The sequence below is a fragment of the Arachis stenosperma genome, chromosome 2 (assembly GCF_014773155.1).
Source record: "Arachis stenosperma cultivar V10309 chromosome 2, arast.V10309.gnm1.PFL2, whole genome shotgun sequence".
Lineage (NCBI taxonomy): Eukaryota > Viridiplantae > Streptophyta > Magnoliopsida > Fabales > Fabaceae > Arachis > Arachis stenosperma.
Window position 1 is genome coordinate 90,108,030 of NC_080378.1, and position 22,787 is coordinate 90,130,816.

At 40.2% G+C, this 22,787-nt stretch overlaps 2 non-coding genes across 2 annotated transcripts; both read right to left on the bottom strand.

Annotated features, from left to right (window-relative positions):
* Window positions 1–599: 599 nt before the first annotated feature.
* On the bottom strand, window positions 600–703 carry LOC130964512 (small nucleolar RNA R71). Its single transcript, XR_009080602.1, has one exon. It is a non-coding gene; the product is annotated as a small nucleolar RNA R71 (small nucleolar RNA).
* A 17,333-nt stretch (window positions 704–18,036) lies between these two features.
* LOC130964309 (small nucleolar RNA R71) lies at window positions 18,037–18,144 on the bottom strand. The gene has a single exon (XR_009080409.1). It is a non-coding gene; the product is annotated as a small nucleolar RNA R71 (small nucleolar RNA).
* Window positions 18,145–22,787: the final 4,643 nt, after the last annotated feature.

Sequence of the window (22,787 nt, forward strand, 5' to 3'; positions counted from 1 at the left end):
TAAAGGAATCTCTATACTGTAACATAGAGGATTCCTCTTTCTTTTCTTGTTTTCTTCTCTTTCATATGAGCAGGAACAGGGATAAAGGCACTCTTGTTGAAATTGATTCAGAACCTGAAAGGACTCTGAAGAGAAAATTAAGAGAAGCTAAATTACAACAATCCAGAAACAACCTTTCAGAAATTTTCGAACAAGAGAAGGAGATGGCAGTCGAAAATAATAATAATGCAAGGAGAATGCTTGGTGACTTCACAAAACCAACGTCCAAGTTTGATGGAAGAAGCATCTCCATTCCTGCCATTGGAGCCAATAACTTTGAGCTGAAACCTCAGCTAGTTGCCTTAATGCAACAAAACGGCAAGTTTTATGGACTTCCATCTGAAGATTCTTATCAGTTTTTAACTGAGTTCTTGCAGATCTGTGAGACTGTAAAGACGAATGGAGTTGATCCTGAAGTCTACAGACTCAAGCTTTTCCCTTTTGCTGTAAGAGACAGAGCTAGAATATGGTTGGATTCACAACCCAAGGATAGCCTGGACTCATGGGATAAGCTGGTCACTGCCTTCTTGGATAAATTTTTTCCTCCTCAAAAGCTGAGCAAGCTGAGAGTGGATGTTCAAACCTTCAAACAAAAAGATGGTGAATCCCTCTATGAAGCTTGGGAAAGATACAAGCAGCTGACCAAAAGATGCCCATCTGACATGTTTTCAGAATGGACCATTTTAGATATATTCTATTATGGTCTCTCTGAATTTTCGAAAATGTCATTGGACCATTCTGCAGGTGGATCTATTCACCTGAAGAAAACGCCTGAAGAGGCTCAAGAACTCATTGACATGGTTGCAAATAACCAGTTCATGTACACTTCTGAGAGGAATTCCGTGAACAATGGGATACCTCAGAAGAAAGGAGTTCTTGAAATTGATACTCTGAATGCCATATTGGCTCAGAACAAAGTGTTGACTCAACAGGTCAACATGATCTCTCAAAATCTGAATGGATGGCAACATGCATCCAACAGTACTAGAGAGGCAGCTTCTGAAGAAGCTTATGATCCTGAGAACCCTGCCATGGCAGAGGTTAATTACATGGGTGAACCTTATGGAAACACCTATAACTCATCATGGAGAAATCATCCAAATTTCTCATGGAAGGATCAACAAAAGCCTCAACAAGGCTTTAACAATGGTAGACGCAACAGGCTGGGCAATAGCAAGCCATATCCATCATCTACTCAGCAACAGACAGAGAATTCTGAACAAAACACTTCTAATTTAGCCAATGTAGTCTCTGATCTGTCAAAAGCCACTTTCAGTTTCATGAGTGAAACAAGATCCTCCATCAGAAATCTGGAGGCACAAGTGGGCCAGCTGAGTAAGAAAGTCATTGAAACTCCTCCCAGTACTCTCCCAAGCAATACAGAAGAGAATCCAAAAGGAGAATGCAAAGCCATTGACATAGTCAATATGGCCGAATGCACAAGGGAGGAGAAGGACGAAAATCCTAGTGAGGAAGACCTCCTGGGACGTTCCTCAAGCAAGAAGGAGTTTCCTATTAAGGATCCAAAGGAATCTGAGGCTTATACAGAGACCATAGAGATTCTATTGAATCTCCTTCTGCCATTCATGAGCTCTGAAGACTATTCATCCTCTGAAGAGGATGAAGATGTAACTAGAGAGCAAGTTGCTCAATATTTAGGAGCTATCATGAAGCTGAATGCCAAGTTGTTTAGTAATGAGACTTGGGAAAGTGAACCTCCCTTGCTCATTAATGAATTGGATACTTGGATTCAGAAAATTCTACCTCAAAAGAAACAAGATCCTGGCAAGTTCTTAATACCTTGTACCATAGGCACCATGACCTTTGCAAAAGCTCTGTGTGATCTGGGGTCAGGAATAAATCTTATGCCACTCTCTGTAATGGAGAAGCTGAGGATCATTGAGGTACAACCTGCCTTGTTCTCATTACAACTGGCAGACAAGTCATTGAGACAGGATTATGGAATAGTAGAGGATGTGCTAGTAAAGGTTGAAGGCCTTTACATCCCTACTGATTTCATAATCTTAGACACTAGGAAGGAAGAGGATGATTGCATCATCCTTGGAAGACCTTTCCTAGCCACAGCAGAGCTGTGATAGATGTCAACAGAGGTGAATTAGTTCTTCAATTAAATGGAGACTACCTTGTGTTTAAGGCACATGGCCATCCCTCTGTGACAAAAGAGAGTAAGCATGAAGAGCTTCTCTCAGTTCAGAGTCAAGAAGAGCCCACACAGTCAAACTCTAAGTTTGGTGTTGTGAGGCCACAATCAAACTCTAAGTTTGGTGTTAAGACCCCATATCCAAACTCTAAGTTTGGTGTTGGCAACTATACAACATTAACCTGATCACCTTGTGGCTCCATGAGAGCCACTGTCAAGCTATTGACATTAAAAAAGCGCTTGTTGGGAGGCAACCCAATTTTATTTATCTAATTTTATTTTATTCTATTTTATTGTTATTTTGTGTTTTATTAGGTACATGATCATGAGGAGTCACGAAAAAATCATAAAAATTAAAAATAGAATAAAAAACAGCAGAAGAAAAAATTTACACCCTGGAGGACGCACAGGCTGGCGTTCAACGCCAGTAAGATGCATCTGGCTGGCGTTCAACGCCAGAACAGAGCATCATTCTGGCGCTGAACGCCAGAAACAAGCAACATTCTGGCGCTGAACGCCAGGAATGTGCCCAGAGAGGAAAAACTGGCGCTGAACGCCAGTAACAAGCATGAAACTGGCGTTCAACGCCAGAAACATGCTTTACATGGGCGTTGAACGCCCAGAATGTGCACCAATGGGCGTTTAAACGCCAGAATGATGCACGAAGGCATTTTACATGCCTATTTGGTGCAGGAATGGAATTCCTTGACACCTCAGGATCTGTGGACCCCACAGGATCACCTCAAGATCTGTGGACCCCACAGGATCCCCACCTAACATATTCCCACCTTACCTTTTAATCCTAATCACACTTTTCTATTCCCCATGCCACACTTCCCAACACTCTTCACCAATCACCTTAATTCCTCTTCCCAATTACCCCATTCACCACTCACATCCATCCACTCTTCCCCATAAACCCACCTACCTTCAAAAATTCAAAACCAATTTTCCACCCATTCCCACCCTAAATAGCCGAACACACCACCCCCCTCTCCCTATAAATACCCTTCCATTCTACTTCATTTTCACACAACACAACCCCTTCTTCTCCCCCTTGGCCGAACCATCACTTCCCCTTCTCTACCATATTTTCTTCTTCTTCTTCTTCTCTTCTTTCTTCTATTGCTTGAGGGCGAGCAATATTTTAAGTTTGGTGTGGTAAAAGCATAAGCTTTTTGTTTTTCCATTACCATCAATGGCACCTAAGGCCGGAGTATCCTCTAGAAAAGGAAAAGGGAAGACAAAAGCTTCCACCTCCGAGTCATGGGAGATGGAAAGATTCATCTCCAAGAGCCATCAAGACCACTTCTATGATGTTGTGGCAAAGAAGAAGGTGATTCCTGAGGTCCCTTTTAAACTCAAGAAAAATGAGTATCCGGAGATACGACATGAAGTCCGAAGAAGAGGTTGGGAAGTCCTAACCAACCCCATGCAACAAGTCGGAATCTTAATGGTTCAAGAGTTCTATGCCAATGCATGGATCACTAGGAACCATGATCAAGGTATGAACCCGAGTCCAAAGAATTATCTCACAATGGTTCGGGGGAAATACTTGGATTTTAGTCCGAAAAATGTGAGGTTGGCGTTCCACTTGCCCATGATGCAAGGAGATGAACGCCCCTACACTAGAAGGGTCAACTTTGATCAAAGGTTGGACCAAGTCCTTATGAACATTTGTGTGGAAGGAGCTCAATGGAAGAGAGACTCCAAAGGCAAGCCAGTCCAACTAAGAAGACTGGACCTCAAGCCTGTGGCTAGAGGATGGTTGGAGTTCATTCAACGCTCCATCATTCCTACTAGCAACCGATCTGAAGTTACTGTGGATTGGGCCATCATGATTCATGGCATCATGATTGGAGAGGAAGTAGAAGTTCATGAGGTCATCTCCAATGAAATCTACAAAATAGCCGACAAGCCCTCACCTATGGCACGGCTAGCTTTTCCTCACCTTATTTGCCATCTATGTTACTCAGCTGGAGTTATCATAGAAGGAGACATCCTCATTGAAGAGGATAAGCCCATCACCAAGAAGAGGATGGAGCAAGCAAGAGAAGCCCCTCACGGTTCTCAAGAGATGCATGAGGAAGCTCATCATCAAGAAATCCCTGAGATGCCTCAAGGGATGCACTTTCCTCCCAACAACTATTGGGAGCAACTCAATACCTCCTTAGAAGATTTGAGCCACAATGTGGAACAATTAAGGGTGGAACATCATGAGCACTCCATCATTCTCCAAGAAATAAGAGAAGACCAAAGAGCAATGAGGGAGGAGCAACAAAGGCAAGGAAGGGACATAGAAGAGCTGAAGAACATCATTGGTCCTTCAAGAAGAAGACGCCACTAAAGGTGGACTCATTCCTTGTTCTTTATCTCTTTCTGTTTTTCGGTTTTTAATGTTGTGTTTATCTATGTTTTGTGTCTTTACTTCATGATCATTAGTATGTAACCATGCCTTAAAGCTATGAATAAAATCCATTAATCCTTCACCTCTCTTAAATGAAAAATGTTTTAATTCAAAAGAACAAGAAGTACATGAATTTCGAAATTATCCTTGAATTTAATTTAATTATATTGATGTGGTGACAATACTTCTTGTTTTCTGAATGAATGCTTGAACAGTGCATATGTCTTTTGATCTTGTTGTTTATGAATGTTAAAACTGTTGGCTCTTGAAAGAATGATGAACAAAGAGAAATGTTATTGATGATCTGAAAAATCATGAAATTGATTCTTGAAGCAAGAAAAAGCAGTGAATGGCGAAAAAAAAAAGAAGGAGCAGTAGAAAAAGCCAATAGCCCTTAAAACCAAAAGGCAAGGGTAAAAAGGATCCAAGGCTTTGAGCATCAATGGATAGGAGGGCCCAAGGAAATTAAATCCAGGCCTAAGCGGCTAAATCAAGCTGTCCCTAACCATAAGCTTGTGTCATGAAGGTCCAAGTGAAAAGCTTGAGACCAAGTGGTTAAAGTCGTGATCCAAAGCAAAAGAGTGTGCTTAAGAGCTCTGGACACCTCTAACTGGGGACTCTAGCAAAGCTGAGTCACAATCTGAAAAGGTTCACCCAGTTATGTGTCTGTGGCATTTATGTATCCGGTGGTAATACTGGAAAACAAAATGCTTAGGGCCACAGCCAAGACTCATAAGTAGCTGTGTTCAAGAATCAACATGCTTAACTAGGAAAGTCAATAACACTATCCGAAATTCTAAGTTCCTAGAGAAGCCAATCATTCTGAACTTCAAAGGAAAAAGTGAGATGCCAAAACTGTTCAGAAGCAAAAAGCTACAAGTCCCGCTCATCTAATTATAATTAATATTCATTGATATTCTGGAATTTATAGTATATTCTCTTCTTTTTTATCCTATTTGATTTTCAGTTGCTTGGGGACAAGCAACAATTTAAGTTTGGTGTTGTGATGAGCGGATAATTTATACGCTTTTTGGCATTGTTTTTAGGTAGTTTTTAGTAAGTTCAAGCTACTTTTAGGGATGTTTTCATTAGTTTTTATGTTAAATTCACATTTCTTGACTTTACTATGAGTTTGTGTGTTTTTCTGTGATTTCAGGTAATTTTTGGCTGAAATTGAGGGACTTGAGCAAAACTCTGAAAAAGGCTGACAAAAGGACTGCTGATGCTGTTGGAATCTGACCTCCCTGCACTCAAAATAGATTTTCTGGAGCTAAAGAACTCCAAATGGCGCGCTCTCAACGGCGTTGGAAAGTAGACATCCAGAGCTTTCCAGCAATATATAATAGTCCATACTTTATTCGGAAATTGACGACGTAACTTGGCGTTGAACGCCAAGTACATGCTGCTATCTAGAGTTAAACGCCAGAAAAACGTCATGATCCGGAGTTGAACGCCCAAAACACGTCATAACTCGGAGTTCAACTCCAAGAGAAGCCTCAGCTCATGGATTGATCAAGCTCAGCCCAAGCATACACCAAGTGGGCCCCGGAAGTGGATTTATGCATCAATTACTTACTCATGTAAACCCTAGTAGCTAGTTTATTATAAATAGGACTTTTTACTAGTATATTAGACATCTTGGGACGATTAGTTCTCAGATCATGGGGGCTGGCCATTCGGCCATGCCTGAACCTTTCACTTATGTATTTTCAACGGTGGAGTTTCTGCACACCATAAATTAAGGGTGTGGAGCTCTGCTGTACCTCAAGTTTCAATACAATTACTATTACTTTCTATTCAATTCTCTTTTATTCTTATTCCAAGATATACGTTACACTTAACTTTGATGAATGTGATGATCCGTGACACTCATCATCATTCTCACCTATGAACGCGCGTGACTGACAACCACTTCCGTTCTACTCTAGGCCGGGCGCATATATCTTAGATTCCCCAACAGAATCTTCGTGGTATAAGCTAGATAGATGGCGGCATTCATGAGGATCCGAAAAGTCTAAACCTTGTCTATGGTATTCCGAGTAGGATTCTGGGATTGAATGACTGTGACGAGCTTCAAACTCCTGAAGGTTGGGCGTGATGACAAACGCAAAAGAATCAAGGGATTCTATTCCAACCTGATTGAGAACCGACAGATGATTAGCCGTGCTGTGACAGAGCATAGGAACGTTTTCACTGAGAAGATGGGATGTAGCCATTGACAACGGTGATGCCCTACATACAGCTTGCCATGGAAAGGAGTAAGAAGGATTGGATGAATGCAATAAGAAAGTAAAGATTCAAGAGGAGTACAGCATCTCCATATGCCTATCTAAAATTCCCACTATTGATTTACATAAGTATTTCTATCCCTTTTTATTTTATTTATCTTTATTTATCCAATCTAATCACATTTGACTTTATGAGTCCACTTAACTGGGATTTACAAGATGACCATAGCTTGCTTCATACCAACAATCTCCGTGGGATCGACCCTTACTCACGTAAGGTATTACTTGGACGACCCAGTGCACTTGCTGGTTAGTTGTGCGGAGTTGTGAATTGAATTTTAGACACCGTGATATTGAGCACCAAGTTTTTGGAGCCATTACCGGGGATTGTTTCGAGTTAGAAAAGAATGAATCACAATTTCGTGCACCAACACACATTATCAAAGAATGCTATGTCACAATTACACCAAGGAAGGATGCACTTCACGCATTCTAGTGAGCTTGAAATACTTCAGAAGACTTATAGGTTAAGTCAACCAAACAAGTAGTGAAGAGGAATGAAAGCATTCAAGCAATAAATCAAGCAATTGTGAAATTGGGTAATGCATGGACATTGATTGATGTGTAAGTAAACTTAGTGAACAAAATGGTATATGAAACTTACACAACAATCAATGACACATATTGAAGTTGTTGTAACACCTAAGTGACATAGAGGTGAAACACATGGATGCTATGGAACTTAGGAAAAAGAAGATAGAAGTGAAAATCAATCACATAGCAAGCATGGTCCACAAAGCTTTACAAAGCTAAAAAATATGTCACTAGGTAAGCTTTCGATCTAATTTCACAATTCTACAATCTCAATGTATGAAATAGGTGATGTCAATAAGGGTAAATCATAAACAAGCATCACATAAAAAAATACAATGATAATATATGATTGCCTAACAATGGATGATGAATGCATGGTGGCCAAAACATACAATTCAAAAGATTTAGAAGTTTAAAGGCAATGTAACATGTACTTGGTATTCAAAAACATTGAGCATGAAAAGTTCAGAACCAAATAACAAAACATAACCTCAACAAAGAAGTTCAACAATGAAAATTAAAAACAATTATGCTAAAATAGCATTCAGTTAATAATAGGCAGCAAAAATTAGCAACAAAATTAGTAATCCAACACTTATAATGAAAAATAAAAAATTAAACAAAAATTAAACTAACTACATAACTAACAAACTAGATTAACTAACTAAAAGAAATTGTGTTAGATGGTGCTTGGTAGTGTTGGGTGATGATTGAGGGGTGGAAAGAGAAGAGAAGAAGGAAGAATTGGAAAGAAATGGAAAGAAGAAAAGAAGAGAAGAAGGTTGATGCAGAGCAATTCACGCGTGCGCGTATGTCACGCGTAAGCGTGGGGCACGCGTACGTGTGATGAGTTATTTGGGGCAATGACGCGTACGTATGCAGCACGCGTACGCGTGGGTAGAGTTGTGCCTCAGGCACAAAGTTGGCATGAAGTAGGCACAACTCTCGGTTTCATGTATGGAGGGGTGAAACTTCTGGATCCACGTGTACGCGTGGACGACGTGTGCTCATGGATGGTCGAAAAAACTTGGGTCACGCGTACGCGTGGGTGACGTGTACGCGTAGGTTGGTGCTCTGATTTTCAAAAATTTTCTATGTTTTTGCACCAAACCAAGCATTCCAAACCTCCAAAAAGCTACCAAAACATCATAAAACCTTATTTAACATATTAGACTCCCAATTAAACTCAACTAACCAAACAAAATATGAAATTAAACTTATTTTACCAATATTTACAAAAGGGAAAAGGAAAGATGTTACCATGGTGGGGTGTGTCCCACCTAACACTTTTGTTTATTGTCCTTAAGTTAGACTTATGGGGAGCTCTCCATCAAGGTGGCTTGTGCTTTAATCCATCCTTAAACATCCACCAATGCTTGGACTTCCATTGCGCTTCATCATTCAAAGTTAATAACTCCAAACTTTGATGGAGTTCTTCACAAACCATAGGCTTCTAACCTTGATTCTCTTTGTGTGATCCAGGGTCCCACACTTTGTTTTCACATCTGTTTTAAAATTGATCATGGTAAATTCTTCCGGGTTGCAAGCAAGATAAATTCTCATGAAGGTACCACACTACCCTCCTATACCCATCCAATTGGAAATTACACCAACCCTTGCTCCTTGAAGCTTCAACCATAATGAGCCTAGATTTACACGCCAACCACTAAACATCCTTCTCTTAAGCTTAATTCCACAAAGCACCCTAAGTTGGCCATCTGTTTCAACCAAACCAAATTCAAGTGGGATAATAAAGCTATGAGTTAGAAGTTTTACCCACTCAAATGAAGGATTAGATGGCGGCCTAGGTAGAGAAGTTCCCAACAGTCTTAATAAAGCACTTTCCACTCCCGTCCATCCTCTTCTAGAGGTTTTCACCACTTGGCAAGGTTCTTCAAGCTCTACCTCTTGCCAAGTTTCCTCGAGTTTATATTCTTCTTCACCAATGTCCTCTAGCTCTTCCCCATCACTCAAATCATAGATAGGAGGTTTAATGAATTCTACCTCATCATCAATTCCAAGCATAGTGGGGAAGGGTTCCTCGAACTCAAAAGGATCATATGTTGATGTGGAATCATCATAAATAGGAGGGCCTATCGCTTAGGACACTTCTTCCAATTCTTCAATCACATGTGCCTTGGAAGTTGTGCACTCTCCTCCTTAACATCAACTTCAAACTCCATGGAAGAAGGCTCTTCAACTTGGTATTCCTCTTTGCACTCAATATCTCCTAAATCTTCAACCACTTCCTTTTGTACCATGATCTCTACCTTCTCCTCTTGCTACACTTCTTGTTTTGACTCCTCTTCTTCACCTTGAGGCTTTAAATTCACTCCCTCACTAAGCTCCTTGGTTGCTTCTCCACATTCAACAACGGGGGTGCCTTGATCGCCCAAGTTTAGGCAAGATGAGACTATGTTGCTAACGGCTTCTACTATGATAGCCATCTTAGCTTGTATGGTAGAAGTTTTGGCTTCCAATTCCTTAAACTCTTTTTTTGTCTCCTCTTGTTGCCTTAGGATACGAGATTCAAGATCTCTTAGTTCTAGCATGAGGGCTTCATCGGAGGGCGGTGGTGGAAGAGAGGGTTCATCGTTTGAGGGAAAGTCATTGTAGTCGGAAGGTGGTTCATATTGGTGAAAGTCTTGAGGTGGTGTATATGAAATTTGTGGTTATTGGGAGTATTGGTGTTGGAATGGTGGTGGCTCTAGATATGGTTCATATGGTGGTTGGTATGGTGGATATGGGTTAGGATCATATGGAGGTGAATGGTAGTATGAGGCTTGTGAGTATGGTAGAGAGCTATATTGTGGAGGGAGTTCATATGCATATGATGATTGTGGTTGGCAACCACAATGAGGGTCATCACACACATTAGATTGATATGCATCTTGGAATAGCTCTTGTCCATAGCACATTGGTGGAGGTTGTTGCCATGAAGGTTGATCAAATGCTTGAGGCTCCTCCCACCTTTGATTGTCCCATCTTTGATGCATGTTATCATTGTAATTTATGTCTCCTACAACACAGTTTGAACCACACTCATAGCCAAAAGGGTGAGAATTCATAGTGATAAGAGAAAATAAAAATAAATACCAATAAGAAACCAAGAAAGAAAAACCCTACAACTAGAAAAAACTAACAAACAAACCAAAAATAAGCTATTCACAATATATACAATAGCCCATAACATAGCACCATTGCAACTCCTCGGCAACGGCGCCATTAATTTGATGGCGAGAGAATTATCGTTGGTCTAGATTTTTTTCTTATAGAAAATAATTGCTTCATTGTGAGTATAGCTCCAAACCAACAAACAACTCTCGCATCAAATTAAAATTGGTTTTGTCACAAGTACAAATCCTAATAAGAATTAACCGAAGTATTTAAACTTCGACGTCTCACAAGAAATTGCAATAAAGTACTCAATTATTGGCTATGAAGGAATAAGGAGTTTGATTTTGTAAAGGGGGCAAGAAAATAAAGGGGCAAGAATTTAAATAACAACAAGAGTAAATAAAACTAGAAATTAAAGGGGTTGATTGATAAAGGTGCAAGGAAGTAAAGAGGTAAGAAAAGTAAATCGAGCAAGCAATTAAGAAAACAAGTAATACAGAGAGACATTCATGGCAAGCGTTGAGAATATAGGCTTTTTATCCTAGTCATACAATGATTAATTCATCCTATTTTGTCAACTCCAACAAATGGAAGAAGGTATCATGTTATCTTCACATAGGGAGAACATCAAACAAGACTAGTCAATCATATCACAATAATAAACAAGAGTTTATCTTATTATGTCATCCCCGATGATGGAGGAAGGTATCATGTTATCCTCATACTCGAAGAAAGTCTAACAAGACTAGCTAATCTCAATCCATAAGTCCTAATCAACTCACTAATTGAATTAGTAAGAGATTAGAGTCAATGGAAATCATATTAACTAACAACTCTAGATCGCCAACATGAATTGGGTCTTAATGACTCAAGATCACCTAATTACTCTTTCCAAGACAAGAATGCTCAAAATCTACTCTAGCATCCAACCAAGCATTTTGTCAAACACTTGGAAGGCATAAAAGGAAAGCATGGTAAATGTGCAAGAAATAGTAATATTTACCAACTACCAATTGCAAAGAAAGTAAAATCACAACTCAAATCAACAATAAAAGGGCATCAAATATCAAATTTTATTAAAGAAGATTCAAATCCAACATGAGTGCAAGGAAAGTAAACATCGCAAAATGCAAGAATTAACAAGATCCATATTCATCATGAGCAAGAAATCAACAATAGCAATGAAAATAAACAGAAAAGAAGACATTGAAACATAAAATTGCATTAGAAGAAATCAAAATCTAACAATGGTTCATCAACATAAGAGAGAGCAAAACATAGGAATTAGCAAGAAACTAGGAGAGCTAGGGTGTAGCAACAAGAAATTGAAAGGAAATGTAGATCAAAACAAGAATCACACCCTATCTAAGATGAAATTAACCTAAAACCCTAATTCTAGAGAGAAGATGGAGCTTCTCTCTCTAAAAAACTAACTAAAGGCTCATCATGACTAACTAAGTGCTCCCTCCTTTGCCCAAGCTTGAATTTTGTATGAAATAGCTTCAGGAATGGGTTGGATTTGGGCATGGGCAGCTCAAAATCGCCCCCAGCATTTTCACTTTAATAAGGTCACGTGCAAGCAGTGACGCGTACGTGTCGCTTGGCATTTTTCCATCCATTCGTACGCGTCATGTGCGCATATGCATCGCCATGCGACTTTATCTTCGCGCGTTCGCGTCTGCTGTGCGTGTGCGTCCATGAATGCACTCCAAATCCTTGTTTTTCCATGAGTTCTCCACTTTGCATACTTTTTTCTTCACTCCTTTGATCCATTCCTAGCCTTTTCAACCTAAATTCACTAAATAAATATATCAAGGCATCGAGCAGAATCGAAAGTGAGTTAAAATTACCAATTTAAGGGACTAAAAAGTATGTTTTTATACTTAAGCACAAATTAAGGGAGAATTACAAAATCATACAATTTCATTGAATAAATGTGAGAAAATGTGATAAAATCTCCCAAATTAAGCACAAGATAAACCACAAAATTAAGGTTTATCAATCCCCAAGATAATGGGCAAGTGGAGGCATAAAATAAAGTCATACTAGCTGGATTAAAAAAAAGGTTAAGGGACGCAAAAAGTGCAAAGACAGAAGAACTTCCACAAGTCCTGTGGGTTTAGCAGATAACTCCTCATTCAACAATTTGAGAGACACCATTTCAAATTGTATACGGGATAGAAGCCATAATCCCCGTTGAAATTAATGAACAAAGCCCAGGGGTAAGATTTTATGACGAGGTGGAAAACATCCAAGCTCAGAAAGAGGAACTTGAGCTCCTCCCAGAAGTTCGAGAATAAGTTCAGATAAGAGAAGCCGCGCTAAAACAAAGAATGTTGGCCAGATAATAAGAAGGTCATTCGAGGAAGCTTCACCACAAGTGACTTGGTCCTTATAAGAAACGACATCGGGATAACCAAGTAGCGTGAAAGAAAGCTCGCTGCTAATTGGAAAGGACCTTTCGAAATAGCTGAAGTCTTAGGAAAAGGCTACTATAAGGTGTCTGACCTAAATGGAACTGAGTTTCCAAGGTCGTGGCACACATACAACATGAAGAGATATTATAGCTAGAAGCTCACCTCGCTCCCTGGTGTACTCTTTTTCCCGACTTCATAGTTTTTTTTTTCCGAAAAAGGTTTTTCTTGAGGGGGTTTTAACGAGGTATCAAAGTGAGGGCTAGGGGAATACCACCCTTAGCAGCAAAAGCATTTTGTAAATCAATTTTTATTAATGATAAAGTATTCTCTAAAGCATATTCTTAAATTCCGTTGTTTATTCTACGACAAGCGCCAACTTAAGCTCGAAAAATTACGAAAATCAGTTGCTCAACCTAAATGGTCAGCAAGATAAAGCGACGAAGTACAAGTCAACATAAAGAGGTTATACACATCAATCATAAAAGCACAGATTTCATGACTTGTAAGTCAAACGATGATTGGGTCCAAAAATGCATCGCAAAAATAGTCTAAGTTTTGAAACGGCCGACTTCCAAAAAGAAATCAGTCATCCAAGTATAACAATGGAAAAATCCTTTACAAAAGTCTAAGTTAAAGAAAGGGTAATCACTCCCATCATACAAAGGAACTTCTTATAAACTTTGCAATAGATAAGATAAACAGAAATATCTATAAAAGTTGTTAAATCCTTAAAGGATTAGCATCCACAAAAGTACACAAAAAACATACAAAAATATAAAGTGTTCATAAAGGACCCACAAGTTGGGGCTTGAAAGAGCAACTAAATAGGACAATAAGAGGATTCTGATAATCAGGAGTCACAGTAGTGGAGGTTTCAAGCTGAGAATAGGAGGTCGGCACGTTCTTCTCAATCGGAACGACTTCAGGCTGAGGAGAAGGAGTCAGCATAACCTCCTCGGTTGGGGCGGCTTCAGGCTAAGAAGACTCCCCAAGGGACTCCTTCGAAGCTTTTAGATCGGACATACAAACGTCCCCTTCTCGAGGAGGAGGGACGATCTTCCTGTCGATCACGACCATGTCAGGGTTAAGAGGAGAGAGGTCTAACTCGGGAGCGTAACTCGAAGCTGAGCTATCAAGTTTTCAAACATCTTGTCAATACCCTCAGTGATCGACTCCTCCAACTTGGCATATTCATCCCTAAGTAGGTTCACTGATGAGCGGATGATTTGTATGCTTTTTGGCATTGTTTTTAGTATGTTTTTGATATGATCTAGTTAGTTTTTAGTATATTTTTATTAGTTTTTAGTTAAAATTCACTTTTCTGGACTTTACTATGAGTTTGTGTGTTTTTCTATGATTTCAGGTATTTTCTGGCTGAAATTGAGGGACCTGAGCAAAAATCTGATCCAGAGACCAAAAAGGACTGTAGATGCTGTTGGATTCTGACCTCCCTGCACTCAAAGCGGATTTTCTGGAGCTACAGAAGCCCAATTGGCGCGCTCTCAACGGCGTTGGAAAGTAGACATCCTGGGCTTTCCAGCAATATATGATAATCCATACTTTGCCCAAGATTTGATGGCCCAAACCGGCGTTCAAAGTCACCTCAAGAAATCCCAGCGTTAAACGCTGGAACTGGCACCCAAATGGGAGTTAAACGCCCAAACTGGCACCAAAGCTGGCGTTTAACTCCAAGAAGAGTCTCTACACGAAATTTGCTTCATTGCTCAGCCCAAGCACACACCAAGTGGGCCCGGAAGAGGATTTTTATGTCATTTACTCATTTCAGTACACCTTAGGCTACTAGTTTTCTATAAGTAGGACCTTTTACTATTGTATTTATCATCGGGGGATTATTTTAGATCCTTTGATCATTGGGAGGCTGGCCTCACGGCCATGCCTAGACCTTGTTCTTATGTATTTTCAACGGTGGAGTTTCTACACACCATAGATTAAGGTGTGGAGCTCTGCTGTACCTCGAGTATTAATGCAATTACTATAGTTCTTCTATTCAATTCCGCTTGTTTTTACCAAGATATCACTTGTTCTTCAACTTGATGAAGGTGATGATTGACACTCATCATCATTCTCACCTATGAACAAGGTGACTGACAACCACTCTTGTTCTACAAGCATTTGAGGCTTAGTGAATATCTCTTGGATTCCGGATTGCACGATGCATGGTTGATCGCCTGACAACCGAGTGCTCGCCTGACAAACGAGCCAGCCATTCCGTGAGATCAGAGTCTTCGTGGTATAGGCAAGAACTGATGGCAGCATTCAAGAGAATTCGGAAGGTCTAACCTTGTCTGTGGTATTCTGAGTAGGATTCAATGATTGAATGACTGTGACGTGCTTCAAACCTGTAACCTACTGGGCGTTAGTGACAGACGCAAAGAGTTATTCTATTCCGGGGGGGAGGGAACCAAACCGGTGATTGGCAGCACTGTGACAGAGTGTGTGCATTAGCTTTCACTGCGCGGATGGGAGGTAGCTACTGACAACAGTGAAACCTTACACGAGCTTGCCATGGAAAGGAGTAAGAAAGGATTGGATGAAGGCATTAGGAAAGCAGAGAGACGGAAGGGAAGGCATCTTCATACACTTGTCTGAAGCTCTTACACCAATGAATTACATAAGTATCTCTATCCTTATCTTTTATGTTATTTTCGTTCATCACCATATACATCTGAGTTTGCCTGACTAAGATTTACAAGATGACCATAGCTTGCTTCAATGCTAACAATCTCCGTGGGATCGACCCTTACTCACGTAAGGTTTATTACTTGGACGACCCAGTGCACTTGCTGGTTAGTTGTGCGAAGTTGTGTAATGCCACGGTATTGAGCCACCAAGTTCTTGGAGCCATTACGGGGATTATTTGAGTTGTGAAAAGTATTGTTCACAATTTCGCGCACCAAGTTTTTGGCGCCGTTGCCGGGGATTGTTCAAGTTTTGAGCAAGCTTTTGGTAACATCAGTGCCAAGATCCGGCAACAACATCAAGTTTTTGGTGTTATGCCCGGGATTGTTTAGGCTGGACAACTGACGGTTCATCTTGTTGCTTAGATTAGGTATTATTTTTTTCGAAATTCTTGAAGATGAATTCTAGAGTTTCATGATGATTTGTTGAAATCTGGCTGGCTGAGAAGCCATGTCTAATCTCATTGGACCGAGGTTTCAACTTATCACCACAAGAACTTGTTGATTTCTTATCAATCTTGCTTTTGGAGCAGTGATTTGCTAAGGCTTGGCTGGCCTCTGGCCATGTCTAGTGTTTTGGACCGAAGCTTTCTTGAAAGCTTGGCTGGCTGTGAAGCCATGTCTAATTCCTGGACCGGAGTCTTAGACTAGCATTGCACTGATTCCTGGAATTCATTAAGAATTTTGATACCTTTTCCCATTTAATTTTCGAAAAACACAAAAAAAAAAAATTTACAAAATCATAAAAAGACCAAATATTTGATGTTTCTTGCTTAAGTTAGTGTCTCATCCTAAGTTTGGTGTCAAATGCATGTTTTGTTATAATTTTCGAATCCATGCATATATTTCTTTGTTTTGATCTTTGAATTCTATTGACTTGAAGTATTTTGTGTGTCTCATAGTGTCAGTAGTATACAAACTGCTAAGTTTGGTGTCTTGCATGCATTGTTAATTGATTCCTTTTGCATTTTGATTATTAAAAATCCAAAAATATTTTTAATTTGTGTCTTTCAAGTCAATGATACAAAGAATTGAAGATTCAAAACATACTGCAGAGGAATTACACAGAAAAAGCTGAGCATTCAAAAATGCCCAGTGAAGAAGGCAGACTGGCGTTTAAACGCCAGCCAGGGCACCTGGTTGGGCGTTTAACGCCCAAAGAGGTAGCATTTTGGGCGTTAAACGCCAGAATGTATACCATTCTGGGCGTTTAACGCCAGGATGGTGCTAGGGGGAAGATTTTGTTTTCAAATCAATTTTTTTTAGTTTTCAAAATCAAATCTTTTTCAAATCAAATCTTTTCAATCAAATGTTTTCAAAATCAATTTCTTTCCTTTTTAAAAGATACTTACTAACAATTAATGATTTGATTGAACATCTCAAAATTGTTGCCTTTTCTGCTGAGAAAGGTTTTATGTTTGAATCATATCTTTTCTTGTTAGGCAAGTTATTAATTTTTAAAATCAAATCTTTTTCAAATTGTTTTCAAATTATATCTTTTAAAATTGTTTTCAAATCATATCTTCTCAATCACAACTCTTTGACCATAACTTTTCAATCATATCTTCTTAACCACATCTTTTTCAAAATAGTTTTCAATCAAATCTTTTTGATGTCTAATTTCAAAATCTTTTTTTTCGAAAATCACTTAACTTCTTTCCCACTTTTGTTTTCGAAAATCAATTAGTGTTCTTTCAAAATGTTTTCAAAATCTTTTAAATGAATTTTCTAAAATTCTCTTCCCTCCTTCCCACATCCTTCTATTTATGGAGTACCACTCCTTCTGAATGCACAATTCGAACCTTATCTAACTAAAGTTCGAATTCTTCTTCTCCTTCTTCTTTCTATTTCTCTTTTCCTCTGACATTTCAAGGAATCTCTATACTGTGACATAGAGGATTCCACATTTTCTTTTTCTCTTCTCTTTCATATGAGCAGGAGCAGAGACAAAGGCATTCTTGTTGAAGCTGACCCTGAACCTGAGAGAACCTTGAAGCGAAAGCTAAGAGAAGCCAAGGCACAACTTCACTGCACCTACTCCTGATTTCTATGGGAGAAGCATCTCTATCCCTGCCATTGGAGCAAACAACTTTGAGCTTAAGCCTCAATTAGTTTCTCTAATGCAACAGAATTGCAAGTTCCATGGACTTCCAATGGAAGATCCTCATCAGTTTTTAGCTGAATTCTTGCAAATCTGTGACACAGTCAAGGCTAATGGGGTTAACCCTGAGGTCTATAGACTGATGCTATTCCCTTTTGCTGTAAGAGACAGAGCTAGATATGGTTGGATTCTCAACCTAAAGAAAGCCTGGACTCTTGGGAAAAGCTAGTCAATGCCTTCTTGGCAAAGTTCTTTCCACCACAAAGATGGAGTAAGCTTAGAGTGGAAGTCCAAACCTTCAGACAGAAGGATGGAGAATCCCTCTATGAAGCTTGGGAAAGATACAAACAATTAATCAGAAGATGTCCTTCAGACATGCTTTCTGAATGGAGCATCATAGGTATTTTCTATGATGGTCTCTCTGAACTATCCAAGATGTCTTTGGATAGCTCTGCTGGAGGATCTCTTCATCTGAAGAAGACGCCTACTGAGGCTCAAGAACTGATTGAAATGGTTGCAAATAACCAATTCATGTACACTTCTGAAAGGAATCCTGTGAACAATGGACTAGTCAGAAGAAAGGAGTTTTTGAAATGACACTCTGAATGCCATATTGGCTCAGAACAAGATATTGACTCAACAAGTCAATTTGATTTCTCAGGTCTGTCTGGAATGCAAAATGCACCAAGCAGTACTAAGGAAGCTTCATCTGAGGAGAAGCCTATGATCCTGAGAACCCTTCCATGGAAGAGGTAAATTACCTGGGAGAACCCTATGGTAACACCTATAATTCTTCATGGAGAAATCACCCAAATCTCTCATGGAAGAATCAAGAGAGACCTCAACAAGGTTTCAATAACAATAATGGTGGAAGAAACAGGTTTAGCAATGGCAAGCTTTTCCATCATCTTCTCAGCAACCCAAATCTCTCATGGAAGAATCAAGAGAGACCTCAACAAGGTTTCAATAACAATAATGGTGGGAAAGAAACAGGTTTAGCAATGGCAAGCCTTTTCATCTTCTCAGCAACAGACAGAGAGTTCTAAGCAGAATACTTCTGACTTAGCAACAATGGTCTGATCTAATAAAGACCACTCAAAGTTTCATGAATGAAACAAGATCCTCCATTAGGAATTTGGAAGGACAAGTGGGTCAGCTGAGCAAGAAAATTACTGAACTTCCCACAAGCACTCTCCCAAGTAACACTGAAGAAAATCCAAAGGAGAGTGCAAAGCCATAAAATGGCCGAATTCTGGGAGGAAGAAGAGGCAGTGAACGCCACTGAGGAAGGCCTCACTGGACGTCCACTGGCCTCCAATGAGTTCCCCAATGAGGAACCTTGGGAATCTGAGGCTCAAACTGAGACCATAGAGATTCCCTTAGAGATTCCCTTGGACTTACTACTGCCTTTCATGAGCTCTGATGAGTATTCTTCCTCTGAAGAGGAGGAGTATGTCACTGAGGAGCAAGTTGCTAAATACCTTGGAGCAATCATGAAGCTGAATGACAAGTTATTTGGAAATGAGACTTGGGAGGATGAACCCCCTTTGCTCACCAAAGAACTGGATAACTTGTCTAGGCAGCAATTGCCTCAAAAGAGGCAGGATCCTGGGAAGTTTTCTATACCTTGTACCATAGGCACCATGACCTTCAAGAAGGCCTTGTGTGACTTGGGGTCAAGTATAAACCTCATGCCCCTCTGTAATGGAGAAATTAGGGATCTTTGAGGTGCAAGCTGCAAAAATCTCACTAGAGATGGCAGACAACTCAAGAAAAAAAGCCTATGGACTTGTAGAGGATGTTCTGGTTAAGGTTGAAGACCATTACATTCCTACTGATTCATAGTCCTAGAGACTGGGAGTGCATGGATGAATCAATCATCCTTGGCAGACCCTTCCTAGCCACAGCAAAGGCTGTGATGTTGATGTGATAGAGGAGAGTTGATCATTCAAGTGAATGAAGAATCCTTGGTGTTTAAGGCCCAAGGATATCCCTCTGTCATCATGGAGAAGCATGAAGAGCTTCTCTCAAAACAGAGCCAACAGAGCCCCACAGTCAGACTCTAAGTTTGGTGTTGGGAGGCCACAATCAAACTCTAAGTTTGGTGTTGGGAAGTTCCAACACGGTTCTGAGCATCTCTGAGGCTCCATGAGAGTCCTCTGTCAAGCTAACAGTAAAGAGCGCTTGTTGGGAGGCAACCCAATGTTTTATAATTATTATTTTCTTTTGTATTTTTCTTTTTTGTAGGTTGATGATCATAAGAAGTCACAAAAACAATGAAAAAAAAAAAAAAAAGGAGAAGATGCTGCTGGCGTTCAAACGCCAGTCAGCCTAGCAGTTGGGCGTTTAACGCCCAGTCTGGCACCCTTCTGGCGTTTAACGCCAGAAAGGGGCACCAGACTGGCGTTAAACGCCAGTAAAGGGCAAAAACCTGGCGTTAAACGCCAGGAATGGGCACCAGCCCGGCGTTTAACGCCAGAAAAGGCTCAAACGTGGATTTTGATGCCATTTGGTGCAAGGATGCTTTTCCTTGACACTACAGGATCTGTGGACCCCACAGGACCCTACCATCACTCTCTCTTCTTCCCCCATTCACCAATCCCTCAACACCCCCACAGGACCCTACCATCACTCTCTCTCTTCTTCCCCCATTCACCAATCACCTCAACACCTCTTCCCCAAAAACCCCTCACCTATCAAATCCCATCTTTCTTCACCACTCACATCCATCCTCATAAAACCACCAACCTCACCCTTCAAATTCAAACCACTTTCCCTCCCAAACCCACCCTCAATGGCCGAACCCTCATCCCCCTCTTTCCTATATAAACCCCTCTTTACCCTTCATTTTCCCTACCTAAACACCACTTCTCCCCCTCCTTGGCCGAATACACCACCATCTCCCTCTTCCTCATTTCTTCTTCTTCTACTCTCTTCTTCTTCTTTTGCTCGAGGACGAGCAAACATTTTAAGTTTGGTGTGGTGAAAGCGTTGCTTTTTCGTTTTTCCATAACCATTTATGGCATCCAAGGCCGGAGAAACCTCTAGAAAGAGGAAAGGGAAGGCAAAGGCTTCCACCTCCGAGTCATGGGAGATGGATAGATTCCTCTCAAGGGTGCATCAAGACCACTTCTATGAAGTTGTGGCCTTGAAGAAGGTGATCCCCGAAGTCCCCTTTTCACTCAAAAAGGGTGAATATCCGGAGATCCGCCATGAGATCCGAAGAAGAGGTTGGGAAGTACTTACCAACCCCATTCAACAAGTCAAAATCTTGATGGTTCAAGAGTTCTATGCCAATGCATGGATCACCAAGAACCATGACCAAAGTGTGAACCCGGATCCAAAGAATATCTTACTATGGTTCGGGGGAAATACTGGATTTTAGTCCGGAAAGTGTGAGGGTGGCGTTCAACTTGCCTATGATGCAAGGAGATGAGCATCCTTACACTAGAAGGGTCAACTTTGATCAAAGGTTGGACCAAGTCCTCACAGTCATATGTGAAGAGGGCGCACAATGGAAGCAAGATTCAAGAGGAAAGCCGGTCCAATTGAGAAGGCATGACCTCAAACCCGTGGCTAGAGGATGGTTAGAGTTCATACAACGCTCAATCATTCCCTAGCAACCGGTCCGAAGTTACCATAGACCGGGCTATCATGATCCATAGCATCATGATTGGAGAAGAAATAGAGGTTCATGAGGTTATAGCCCAAGAACTCTATAGTGGCGGACAAGACCTCTACCTTGGCAAGGTTAGCCTTTCCTCACCTCATTTGTCACCTCTGTTATTCAGTGGGAGTTGACATAGAGGGAGACATCACCATTGATGAGGACAAGCCCATCACTAAGAAAAGGATGGAGTACACAAGAGATCCCACTCATCATGAGATCCCTGAGATTCCTCAAGGGATGAATTTTCCTCCACAAGACTATTGGGGGCAACTAAACACCTCCCTAGGAGAGTTGAGTTCCAATATGGGACAACTAAGGGTGGAGCACCAAGAACACTCCATTCTCCTCCATGAAATTAGAGAAGAACAAAGAATCATGAGAGAGGAGCAACAAAGGCAAGGAAGAGACATTGAGGAGCTCAAGCACTCCATAGGACCTTCAAAGCAAGGAAGAGCCGCCATCACTGAGGTGGACCCATTCCTTGATTTCCTTGTTCTTTATTCCTTTGTTTTTCGAATTTTAGTGCTTTATGTTATCCATGCTTGTGTCTTATGATCATTAGTGTCTTAGTGTCTATGCCTTAAAGTTATGAATGTCCTATGAATCCATCACCTTTCTTGAATAAAAATGTGCTTAATTGAAAAAGGAAGAATTGCATGAATTTTGAATTTTATAATAGTTAATTATTTTGATGTGGTGGCAATATTTTTGTTCTCTGAATGTATGCTTAAACAGTGCATATGATCTTGAATTTGTGGTTCATGAATGTTGGCTCTTGAAAGAATGATGAAAAAGGAGACATGTTATTGAGGATCTGAAAAATCAATAAAATGATTCTTGAAGCAAGAAAAAGCATTGCTATTCAAAAAAAAAAAAAACCGAAAAAAAAAGAGAAAAAAAAGAAAACGAAAAAAAAATAATAATAATAAGAGTGTGATCCAAGGCAAATAAGAGTGTGCTTAAGAACCCTGGACACCTCTAATTGGGGACTTTAGCAAAGCTAAGTCACAATCTGAAAAGGTTCACCCAATTATGTGTCTGTGGCATGTATGTATCCGGTGGTAATACTGGAAAGACAGAGTGCTTTGGGCCACAGCCAAGACTCAATAAATAGCTATGTTCAAGAATCATCATACCTTACTAGGAGAATCATTAACACTATCTGGATTCTAAGTTCCTAAAGAAGCCAACCATTCTGAATTTCAAAGGATAGATTGAGATGCCAAAACTGTTCAGAGGCAAAAAGTTAAAAAGCCCCGCTCATCTAATTATACTGATCTTCACAGATGTTTTTGGAATTCATTGCATATTCTCTCCTTTTATCTTATTTGATTTTCAGTTGCTTGGGGACAAG